The sequence below is a fragment of the Sander lucioperca genome, chromosome 2, assembly GCF_008315115.2.
Source record: "Sander lucioperca isolate FBNREF2018 chromosome 2, SLUC_FBN_1.2, whole genome shotgun sequence".
NCBI lineage: Eukaryota > Metazoa > Chordata > Actinopteri > Perciformes > Percidae > Sander > Sander lucioperca.
Genome location: NC_050174.1, coordinates 27783490 through 27796523, shown reverse-complemented (window position 1 = coordinate 27796523; position 13034 = coordinate 27783490).

Genomic DNA, 13034 nt, shown 5'->3' with positions numbered 1-13034 from the left:
CATTATATATTCATTGTAAAAAGTCAAACAAATAAAGCAAATAGGCTAATGAATAAACATGTGATGTCATACTACAGAGTGGGTTTAAAAATACATAATTTAAAAGACAAATCAAGAATTAAAGAGATTAAAGCAGATCACCACAATCATATATAGCATTTACATTATCATTTCACTAGTTTTCTATTCAGTGTCATTTTCTAAAAAATCTTTCCTCAGGGTCGTGGATGTCACTGAGCAGTGGGATTTAAAGAGCTAACTGTCTAAAACAGCACCATGCAGCGTTGAAGTAACACATAGTAAACTATTACCACGGATTACTTTCATTCATGTTGCCTTTCTTTAAATAACTGTTCATTTCTTTTACTGAAGTTGCAGTGTTGAAACTGTATGACAATCTATATAAGCATATAAAGAGAATTAAAAAGTAAGACCGGTGGGACCGGCCCGTTCTGGGAACGGAATGGATTGCAGGTGGATTACGTGTATAGAGCAACGGCTTATACATTGTACTGTAACTTTTATTCTCGTATTTGATCTGTTTTTAATTTTTTCATCGTTTTTATGTAAAGCACTTTGAAATGCCCTGTTGCTGAAATGTACTATACAAATAAAGCTGCCTTGAGAAGGAAGTACTCAGATAATATGTGATCAAAGTCTTACTTATAAAAGTACAACAACTTTATCAGCAGAATGCACTGTAAGTATCAACAGTAAAAGTACTCACATACTGTATTACAGATGTTTAAACATGTAAGAAAGATGCTGGAAGCAGCAGCTAATCTGAGCTATTTGAAATAGGCTACTGTTGTTCAATCTGTGACAACGCATCCTATACTCACGATATGATATGTTTTCAAATCTCAATTGAAAACTGTTATTTGAATGTAGTGGAGTAACAAGTTCAATATTTCCCTCTGAAATGTAGCAGAGTGGGAGTAAAATGGAACATAGCGTTGTACTTGATATATATGTATATTATATATACAAAGTTACATTCCACAAATGCTGTCACGTCCTTTTTACCTGATCACCAGCTTTATTTCCCCAAGAGACCCAAGACTTTAGCATTGTACTGAAATGAGAAGCCCATGTATGAATACCAGCCTTTCATCATGTGTTCTTCACTGATCATCAACCAATCTCCTTGTTATGTCACACCTGTACTCATCGTCACAGTAAACTGCTCCCTGACACAGATGAATGAATGAATGAAAGAATGAATGAATGCTTTATTCCGAACATGTAAAAAAACTAAAAGAACAAAACACAGAAACAAAAACAAAATATTAATTTAACATGTCTGAAAAGGAATAGGAAAAAGCTAAAGCTTATTTAATCCTAACCCCTTTTCCACTACTATATAATAATCATCATAAATAGTATATATCATATTTAACATGTTCTTTACAATTTCCTATTATGTATATTTACAAACCACAAGGTAAAGAAATTTTACCTATGTATATATTGACCATAAAAAATAAATAATGTAAGTAAACATCTGTGATAGTCAAAACCCTCCCTCCTCCCTGTATTTTGTGAAAAACATATTTTTGTACTGCTTTTTAAACTGGGTCCTACTTGGACATTGCTTTAACGATGTACTCAACCTGTTCCATAACGTCCCGACCCCAGAGTACTCTGAAACGGGTCTTACAGACCACACTTCCATTTACATTGACCAATTCCTCACAGCTATGACATTTGACTTGTGATGGAAGAAGTCCTTTAGTTAAAAAGAAGCAATACCACGGAGCGTGGGGCCCATGTAGGCTGAGTCCCTGGCAGCGGTTCAAATCTGTCCCGCGGCCCTTTGCTGCATGCCGTCCCCCCTGTCGCTCCCCTTTCCTGTGTTCAAGCTGTCCTGTCAATAAAGGCCATAAAAGCCCCAAAAGATATAATCTTTAAAAAGAAAAGAAAAGAAAAAAAAAGAAGCAATACCACAATGTAAAAGCTCTGTTACAGCTGTCCCGCCTCCGTTGGTTATTTTATTGAACTTTAAGTTTTAGTATTGAAATCATGCATGGCCAAAATACCAATAGAGGTAGATGAGAAAATAAACTGTGACCCAGCTGTCAGGTAAATGTAGTTGGAGAAACTGTGTAGTAATTCAATTCATTAAAATCCAAATGTATTATTTCAACACTAATGCCAATTACAGGAATACCTATAGAACTTACTTTGTGAAAGTTATTCATGCAGTCAATGCAAAATGTTGTGAAGTTTCTTCTTCCCAGCCAGCTCATGATTGTCAGGAACAATGACCCGTTTGTTAATGGACTCAATCTCCATCACACTCCTTTGTCTTTCTTTGTTAATCCAGATGAAGTCCTGAATAACAATGTGCTCCTATTTTGAAATAACTCACACACTCTTTCCACATTTCAATATTTGTTCTGTAATAATTATTATTATGAGTGGATGTGGATAGATTGTGAAGTCTCAGCAGATGGTATTCGCTTTGTAAAATAATTCTGCTGTCTCCTATCTGTAAATAATAAATATATTCCAACTTCCTTATGCACTTAAAATGCACGTATGTTTGATTGTGAGAACTCCATCAGGATGTCACAGGGAAACGTCATGATTTCTGTTTACAACAGCTTGAACTGAGTTCATAACTTTCTTTTTTAAGAAAGGGTAGCCTACCTGTTTCATTGTATATGTTTTTAACTCTTGTATGTATATATATGTATGTCTAGTATGAAAATGAACTACATGATCACTGTAAACTTTGATGTACATTTACAGCTAAGATCTCACAGTATCTCACTTTTTTTAAAGTTATACAGGATCATACTGTAAATGGCAATGCATTCTGGGAGGAAATAATGATATTACAGCACTATCTGCGAATGTTGTCGGTACACGATCCGTTCTGCCTGCACGATCCGTTCTGCACATGCACAAAATGTTCGTGCATGCGCGGTTGTACGAGGATTTACGACACTGCACGATCTGTTCCACGCTTCCGGTCGACAGCCAAGCTAACGTTAGTTTAGCTAACAGCTAATTCGGCTAACCGCTAGCTGATTGTAGCGGTCTGCCGTTAGCCTCCACAGGCAAGCTAACGTTAGTTTAGCTAACGGCTCATTCGGCTAACCGCTAGCTGATTGTAGCGGTCTGCCGTTAGCCTCCACAGGCAAGCTAACGTTAGTTTAGCTAACAGCTAATTCGGCTAACTGCTAGCTGAGACAGCATGTAATAACTTTAAAAGACCCTCAAAATAAAACTTGAAAATAAACGTTGACATATATAACAAACACCTAACATATATAACAGCTGTTACGTCAGTTCTACTTTACTTGTGCTCATTTAAAATACAATCACTCAATACTTGTCTTTATTGTTATTACTGTGAAGTCTTAATTTAGCTGTAGCTGCTTTTCCCATTACGTTTGAGTTAACGTTATTTTAGACTGAATCTAGCTGTCAGCTAGCAGTTAGCCGAATTAGCTGTTAGCTAAACTAACGTTAGCTTCCCGGTGGAGGCTAGCCATAGGCTAGCGTGGAACAGATCGTGCAGGTCGTATCCTCGGTAAAACAGTATTATCTTGCGCTTGCGCAGAACGGATCGTGCAGGCAGAACGGATCGTGTACCGACAAATGTCACAGATTACAGGTATTTCCTGTTAATACCAATGCATCTTGGGAAAATAAAGAAAAGGCGGGAATTACAGTGCTGCCAGTATATTAATGTAAATTCAAATAATACAGTAAGAAACTGTATGTCAATTTACAGTAAAATACATTAAAATTGTATGCATACTGTAAATAAACAGTAGTTTACTGGCGAAGCTGCTGCCAGTATATTACTGTACATTTACAGTAAAAAAGGTTTACTTTAACTGCTAATAGGCTGCACTTTTGCAGGTTCAGGTGTAAGGGCTTGTTGCTCTGACAACAGCTGCAAGTCGTGTCAAATCCTCAAAAAATCAAATCAAGCCCACTCAGTGATATTATTTGTGGTATTCAGGGTACTTCAAGTACTAAGAAAATAGCAGCTATCAGCATAAAACACTTGTGAAGCTGCATCCCTCTGTGTGTAAAAATACTCACCGTCATATTTTCATTTTATTGTCAGATTTCTATAAAATGTGTTTTGCATCACAGACAACCAAACAAACACTCCAACCACATAATGTACATCACATCAGACATTAGCATTATGCAGCTGCAGTGTTAGCCTCATACAGGTACACAGCAGGTCACATCAGCTGGATGAAGTAATGTACCAGATCCCAGCAACATCTCCATATGCCGTGCTCCATAAAGAAAAGGTTTTCCTGACCACAACCCCTTTAACATCTCAGGAATGACCTGGAACTACCTGATCTCAGGTCAGTGGTGTAGCCTATGTAAATGTTGGGGCGTGACAAAGATAGAGACTAGAGCCAAATAAGGAGGAGCCGCCGAGTCAACGTCAACTTTTAGCTTCGTTGAGATTTGCAGAAGGCAGTTTCAAATTGTGAGATTTGCAGAGGAAAGAGGTATCAATGGGTTTTTGAGGTTCTATGTATGTCCTATTTACCCACCAAACTGTCGTTATTCTACTATGACAAGGTAACATCGATTTTGCATTCTATCACCCCTTTAACATCTCTGGGACGACCTGGAACACATCATGTTTCAGGGCAAACTATGACATATCAATATAGTCAGTCGTGAAAAGTTTTGTACGCGTTTCCCTGTTATATTATGTTTCTGTCTCAAAATATAATGATCTAAATGAGATGCTTCTTTAATGTGTCCATTGTTTAAGTGAATAGTCTTCAGTCCCTGTAGGTGGCACTGTCCTCTCAAACTTCATTCCGCTCGTGGAATGTGTTTCAACTTTCAAGCAGCTCAGTAAGTGAGCGCCAGCAGAGCTCAGGCAGCTCTTCCTGTACCAGTGTTGCACAATAACAAACACATCAAATGAACATGAATGTGTATGCAACAAGGACAGTTGTTCCCAAATCGCTCTTGATCAAGGTGTGAGCCATATGTTAGTGTCAGGTACAACAATGAGAACAGCAGTCCAAGTTTAGAGCTCAGTTTTCTAACTTGGTGCAAAGAAAAAAGACAAAGACAGGATCCTAGATCTTTGGACAATAAGGAGCCACATATAACCTGGTCACACAGCCAGCGTACAGCTCTCGGATCAGGAACCTGAACACAGAGGAGGCGGCTCATTTCTCGTGCTGAGATGAAGACCATGATTCATCAACTGATCACACTTCTCATTACTGTTAAATAGATAAAAACACAGAGTGAACACAGAGCCACCAGCTATGGCTACCATCCCGACTACGTCGATAAGCAGGAGCGCCCATCTCCATCTCTACATCAGAATATGAATATCAATACCTCACTTATTGCACAGCTTCATTAAACACCCTAAAATGGACAGACATGGATGCTGATCATCAGTTTGTATTGCTACAGATCATAAACAGTAAGCCTTTCTGTAAGTGGACGGGTTCAGGCTCGCAGGTCAGGTGACACATCAGCTGAGCTTGGGTATGGACATCACCATGGTGAGTTAAAGCTGCAGCTGCTGTGCGGAAATATGCACTACAGAAATGAAAGTCAGACAAATTTACAGTTTTGTACAACCGCTTACACACAAAATCTTTACATGTCACACGGTTTTTGAAACCTCTCACTCAAAGAGCCAAACTACACACCAAATCTCCAAAACCGTAAGCTATTTGTCAGCCTTTCACTCAATTTTCAAAACACTACACACAATTCTTTTCCTAAAACACACAAATCTAACAGGAAGTGTAAACATTTGGTGTAGTAACTTGATAAAGGTAGGATTTATTGCAGGACTGTTTTATTTGATTGTATTTATTTTAGCTTGGTGTACCTAATAAACTGGCAACTTGAATTTTGAACCAGTATGTTTTCAGAGATATAATGTTATTTTACTCCCTGATTTTGAGTGGTTGTGTTCAATCAATGACACGTGTTCTCTGTGTGTATTTGATTGTTGCCACTTGTGTTTACCAGTATGGATGACATGTGCATTAGAGTGCAGAATGTGTTTTGAGTTTTGCTGAAAAGTCTGAGTGAGATCTGCAAATTGTGTTGTACCATGTGAAATGGTTCAAGGTATTGATAACAGACTGCACAATTAGCTAAATGAGTTCAGGCAACTGAGAACTTTGTTTAGCCAATGGGTTTTAGTGTTTTAGCAATTGAGAAAAACTGTAATCAGATTGATCTTGTGTTCCTGGCATCTGAGTTGTGTTTCCATGGTAACCGAGGTGTGGCTGTTACCTGGCATTCATTTATCAATTGTACAAATGTTGCCAAGCCATCTGTACACATTTGCTACGTGTGGGAGAGAGGCATACTTCCAACAGCCGTCATTCTTTTGAGTTTGTCTCTGTCAAAGATGGAGAGAACATTGTCCTCGTTGTAAACTTTGTGCAAGCAGCAAAATGCTTTTAGCCAAAAAAAACACAACATGTAATGTATTGAAGCATGTGATATGTTAGCACAGCAGTGTGAAACACAGGGAGGCCTCGACTGCCAGAGATGCATGCACTCCGGCTAAAACAACAGAAAGTGGATTTCAGAGCAGGACATGGTGATGGAGACACGTTAAGTGGACAGGATCTGAAAATGCTTGTCGCTAGGTCGATTGTAGAGGAGATGTTTCCACAGTGGCCTCATTTCAACTCATTATAAAGAAAAAACCCACAAAGAGCAAAGTCAAGCTGCCACAGAGAAAGACGTACGCTGGCTACCTCGAGAGAGAATATGCGGAGATGGAATCTATCTTGAAGTCCACACTCAGAGAGGTAGACTGTGCTTCCAGCTTTCTGGGTGGAACAGTTCACTGGATCAGCAGCTCCAACCAGGCTGCCATAGCATGTAAATGAATCAGAGGCAGGCACACATTTGATGTGGCCAGAGAAATAAGAAATAAGAAATTCATTCATCATATGGACTGCTTGGCAAAGTTGGGGGGGACACATGTCATTTTCTGAAGAAGTGGATCCCAGAAACTTGATGTCCTCACACTAAATTCTAAGGTGTTTCTGGAAAGAGCTCACCGCTCCGGTCTGAACCGAGAACCCAACGCACCCCCAAGAGCAATCATAATGAGGTTCCTGAACTGGCCGTTCTGAGAGCAGCTAGAACCAAAAAGCAAGTTCTTTACAAGGATAAACCGGTATGCTTTTACCAAGACCTGCCCAAAGAGGAGCACCTGAAACAGACGCTCCCAGACAGAGGCTTCGTAGTCTGGGTATCCGACACGGCATGATAATCCCTGCTAAACTGCTGGTGACCTACAAGGATAAAACACACACCTTTGGTAAACCAACAGAAGTGGAGGACTTTAAATTAAAAATAAATAAATTAAAAACATTTTAACAACGTAAAGAGGTTTACTCACATACAGAATGGGTTATATATGTTGTTGTTGTTTTTTGAGCTACATTTAGTGGAGGGGGAATGCTATGTTTAGCATGAATATTCCTCACTCTGTGTGGAATAGTTTCCAGCGTTGCTGGAGCGGGCAGATAGTGGGAGGGCGGGTGCTCAGTTCAGGAGCTTCAGGGGGAGTGTGGTGGATTGTTCGCTCGTCTGTTGAGGTTTTTCTTATCTTTTTCCCATTTTCTTTTTCTATTTTTTTCTTTTTTCATTTCTCCCTTTTTCTTTCGGGGTACACTATTGCTTGCTTGTGTGAAACATATAAAGATATGATTATCTATGACGGGGGATTTACAAATTAAGTTTACTTCTTGGAATTGCAGAGGTTTGCAAAAAATTAAAAAGATAAAGGAGGTGATGGGCAGGTTAAAGAGTCTGAATCCCCAAAAAAATGTTCTTCAAGAGACTCATCTTACACCACAAGAGGACATAAGGATTAGAAGGAGGTGGCAGGGGAAAGTATTTTCAGCATCTTTTAATACTCAGGCGAGAGGGGTTATGACACTCATCCACAAGTCTATTACTTTAAATATTACCAAGGTAACTGCAGATAAAGCAGGTAGATACCTAATAGTCCAAGGGACACTTTTGTCTGAACTTAATTTGGTTAATATCTATGCGCCCAATAACGATGATCCCAATTTTTTCAACAACTTGTTTTACAATCTATCAGCTCATAATGGTCAATATATTATAGCAGGTGATTTTAATTGCACATTGGACCCACACAAAGACAGATCTTCACATATTGACAAGACCCATACTAAGACTAGGAATATTATACACCAATTCATCAAATCATTAAATCTAAGAGATGTGTGGAGGGATAGAAACCCCCGAAGTTGCATTCTTTTCTTGTTTTTCTAGTGCATACAAATCATACTCCTGAATTGATTATTTTCTAGTTTCTGCGAGCCTGATGTCTAAGATCAAGGATTGTACTTATGATAGCATCCTGATCTCAGACCACGCCCCAAATAGCTTAAGGTATGTAGACCCTGGCCTGAAAAGAGATCCACCTAGATGGAGAGTACAGCAGAAGTGGCTGAGAGATCCAGACCTTATCTCCTTTCTTGAAATTCAAATTGATTTGTACTTTACAGTCAACAGATCCGAAACGTCTGTGAGCACAAGGTGGGAAGCTTTTAAAGCTTTTATTAGGGAGCAAATCATAAATTTCACAAGTTCCAAATTTTAAAAAAACTAAACAAAAACTGGCGTTGTTAGAGTCAAAAATTAAGATCTTGGAGGCTAAATATTTTCAAGACACTTTCCCTAAACTGCATCAAGAATTATTATTATTATTAAGAGCACAATATAATGAAGTCTCAGCTGCTAAAGCCACAGCCAATCTTTTAAAACTCAAACAGACTTTTTTTGACCAAGGGGAAAAACCAGGTAAAATCTTAGCCTGGCACTTAAAACAACTTCAAACTGAAAGGGCTATTACTGTGCTTAAAAGACATAAGGCTGATGATATCATTGACCCCATCAAAATTAATGCGGCATTCAGAGATTATTACAAAAAATTGTACAGCTCTGAAAGGAACCCAGAAATATCAGACCAAAGTTAATTTCTATATAATCTAAATATCCCTAAAATCTCAGAGGAGAGGGTGGTTTTGGGGAGGAAAATAACTGGAAGAAATATCTACAGCAATAAAAAACATGAAAACTAGGAGGGCTGCTGGACCAGACGGCCTCCCCAAGCTATTATATCTCTTCCTAATATCCCCTGCCACCTACCTTTTTCTAGTCTAAAGAAACTTTTCTGTAATTTTATATGGAGAAATAGACGCCCCAGACTGCGCTTGTCTCTTTTGTACATGCCCTATGACTGGGGGGGGGGCTTAACTGCCCCAACTTGTTGTGGTACTATTGGGCTGCTCAAATTAGAACTATGAGGTTTTACTATTCGGGAGGAAAATCGCCAGCATGGAAAGACATTGAATCTGGTTCTGAAAAGATTTCTTTACCTACATATATATATTCGGATACTTTTAAAAACCTTAAAAAGAAGACATCTAATCCTATACTAAAGAACATGATCGTGGTATGGCATGAGGTACATAAATATTTCAATGAAACTCTTGTTCTTTCCAGATTTGGTCTGATTTGGGGTAACAATGGTGGTTTTAAAGTATGGGCTGAAAGAGGAATAAAACAAATTAAGGACATGTATAATCCAGTAGATGATAATACTAAAACATTTGAGGTCCTAGTAGCCATGTATGATATCCCCCATAAACATTTTTTTTTTTAATATTTACAACTCATAAGTTTTATTAGATCTTATCAAACTCAATCCACTACCATCCCAAGCCTTTCCTCACTGGAGAAAAATTTGGTCAAAGATCCTTCGGGAAAAGAATCATTTCGGGTATATATGACCTTCTGAGGGACAGTTCACCTGACTCCTCAGACTCTAAACTAAAAGCATGGGAGGGAGATCTACAAGAGGAAATTACAAACGAAGAGTGGATTGCTGCATGTAAGAATGCTCAATCTCAAATTGCTAATACAAGGCTAAAATTGCTGCAATACAATTGGTTAATGAGAATATACATTATGCTAGAAAAACTAAATTTATTTAATCCCAGTATAAACAGACCTATGCACAAGATGTGGGGAAGATAAGGGAACATTTTTTCATTGTATATGGGAGTGCCCCAAAATAAGAGAATTCTGGGAAGAAGTTAGAAGGTTAATACAAGAAATTGTATCAACACATATGATAATAGAACCTAAGATGTTTTTGTTAGGCATATATTAGTCGTGGGAAACAGATTTTTGTAAACTTTTGCCTACTACAGGGCAAAAGATTAATTGCAATAACATGGAGAAGCAGTGGGAGACCAAGTATCAGACAGTGGTTAAAGGAAATGTCTTTATGGCTTCCTCTGGAAAAGATCACCTTTACACTTAAGGACAAACAAGAGGAGTTTCAACCGATATGGGGCCCCTTTATAGACTACATTAGGGGCAAAGATCTATCTCTTATGCTTGCTGAACTGGGGGAGGGATAATGATAACCTCTGCAGTAGAGGACATTCAATACACCTGCTTAGATTGAAATTTAGATAAGGCTCTATAGTGTACCCACATCCCCATTTTTTTTTTATTTATTTATTTTTAACTTAGTTACTCTAATTTCATCCTTATCTATTTCTTTTTCTTTTTATTATTATATAATATAATATAATATTAATAATATGTTTTTACATGGGCATATGTGTGTGTATATATGTGCATGTATGCATAAGTATTATGTTATTTAATTTGATTATCATTTCTCTGCAAATGTAGTTACTATTTTATGAATGGAAACGGGTGGTTGCTGCACAAGTATATGGATGAATGCGTATGTATAGGTACCTATATAGGTATATAGCTAATAGCTATAACAGTTCATGTATTCTTCAATGTAGATGGTTAAAAGAGTTCATGTATGTGTATACATATATACCTCACTCTTACTGGGATGTTGTAAAAGTATGTACAGGTCTTTTCTTTTTTTATGTATGTATGTGTGTGTATGTAAATATATCGCCTGTTCGTATGTGTATATACATATATATATGTACAATACAGATTTTTATATATTTTCTTTTATTTTTATCTTATATTTATTTTCTTTATTATATTTTATATATATATATATATATATATATATATATATTTTATTTTTTTATTTTTTTATTTAGTTCTTTGTTTAAAATGAAAACTCAATAAAGACATTGTTCAAAAAAAATTACTGAACGTATGCTGTAAAGTGTTGGATGGACCAACCAGTTGACTGGCATTTAAATGCGCAAGATGGCAATGTATGCTTATTTAACTATGACCTTTCTTAGTGTTTGCTATAAATATTTGATTGGTTCATCTTAAATCAGTCTTTTTTAGGAATTTGTATCCTGAGTGTCTTTCTGCTGAGCAGCCCAGCGAGGAGTGTGTGAGAACAGTTATCACATACAGTGCTCTCTGTTCTTCTAGGCAATTACCTCATGTAGTGAGGTGTTGGTTGGAACCAGTGGCTGTCTGCACACACAAGGCCTGCATTATGCTGAGCTGCTGTGGTCCATGGGCAGTTTTTCATTGGCCATCAGCTATAAAGCTGGCTTTTCATGCTAATGAAAACATGGGGTCCATATCTGTAGGGACGATTGAGCAACAAGTGACTGGCGTTCACTCTGAGTGAAAGAAAAGGATAGAGCCTTTTCTCAGAGTCAGCACACTGTGTTCCCATAACAGCACGTGAACTAAACAGGCAGATGTAAAGGATAACCGATTATCTTTGAAACTGAACAGTTGTCTGAAAGCCACGCTTGTTTTGTATTTGATTGTACATGATTATTTGTTTGCTCAAGTTGTGTGTTCAAGTCATAGGCTCAAGCTGATATTTGCATTGAGGTGAGAGTGCTATGGCAACACAGAGTGAAGGAGAGAAAAAGAGAATCAAGGAAGTGAAAATACTGCAAACAAGCTGCGTCCCAGGAATGAACAGCACATTTAGTTCATCCGTGCATAATGCTGAATGTGTGTTCTCCTAGGAAATCAGAGAGTCACCCAGTCTCCAGACAGAGTTATAAGGTAATTTAAAGCCACTGAGAAGTGTTCACAATCAGGTTTGCAGTTTCTGAGGCGTGTCTTATCTCAAATAATCACTTCTAACCTTTGGCCATACATTCACAGTTGGACAGGCCGGGTTTATTTACTTCCCATCCCCCACACATCCCTGGATCCTTAATCCTGCAGTCAGGTCCTGGTTTCCCCCCTTAAAGAACAAAGACAGGTTGTTCACCCTGAGGTACTCCTGGTCCATCTAGGACCACAGGAACTGGGCAGGGCCGATGACAGTCTGTATTTGATACATGCTGAGAGGCCCTTGGTTGGGTCTAACCTCCAAAAACACACGCTTTTTATACTGACAAATATAATGCCAATCCTATTAAAATATAGATATGCAACCCTTTTACAGAAAGAACAACTATCATTTTCATTGCCTGCTCTCTGGAGGTTTATACTGTAGTTCTCCCATAGGGTTCATTCAATCAATTGCCATGGTCCAGCTGTCGGTACTAAAGTAAATTGATAAAAGGAAGGACATTTTTTATCTTTCACTGGATTTACACATTATCACAAGATCATGTGAGAATCGTGGAATTACATGTCACATGAAAATCCATCTTGTCAGGCCTTAAGTAATTACAGTAATTAGCTAAGTGGATTGGTTGTAGGTCCATTTAGTTGCATCCAGAGGCCTTTTGGTCTTAAAGTTGGAAATCAAAAATGAATTGAAAGGTTCCAGGTGCATTTGCGAATTAATCTGACGATGCCACGCTATGAATTCACAGCTGTTTGTAAAAATAATGATCAATATGTCCTTAGAGATGTAAACCTGTCCTGTTGGAGGAAGCCCTGCCTCAGCCTCACACTCTGATCTGACAGCGACCAAAGCTCTCACCTTCTCTCGTCTGCTGCTCTGCTAACTGCTAACAACCAGGACTGAGATATAACAACCTCAAACAGTGTTCCAGTTCACTCAGGCTCTGTGTGACTGTGTGTAGCTGATATATATATATATAGATATATATATATAT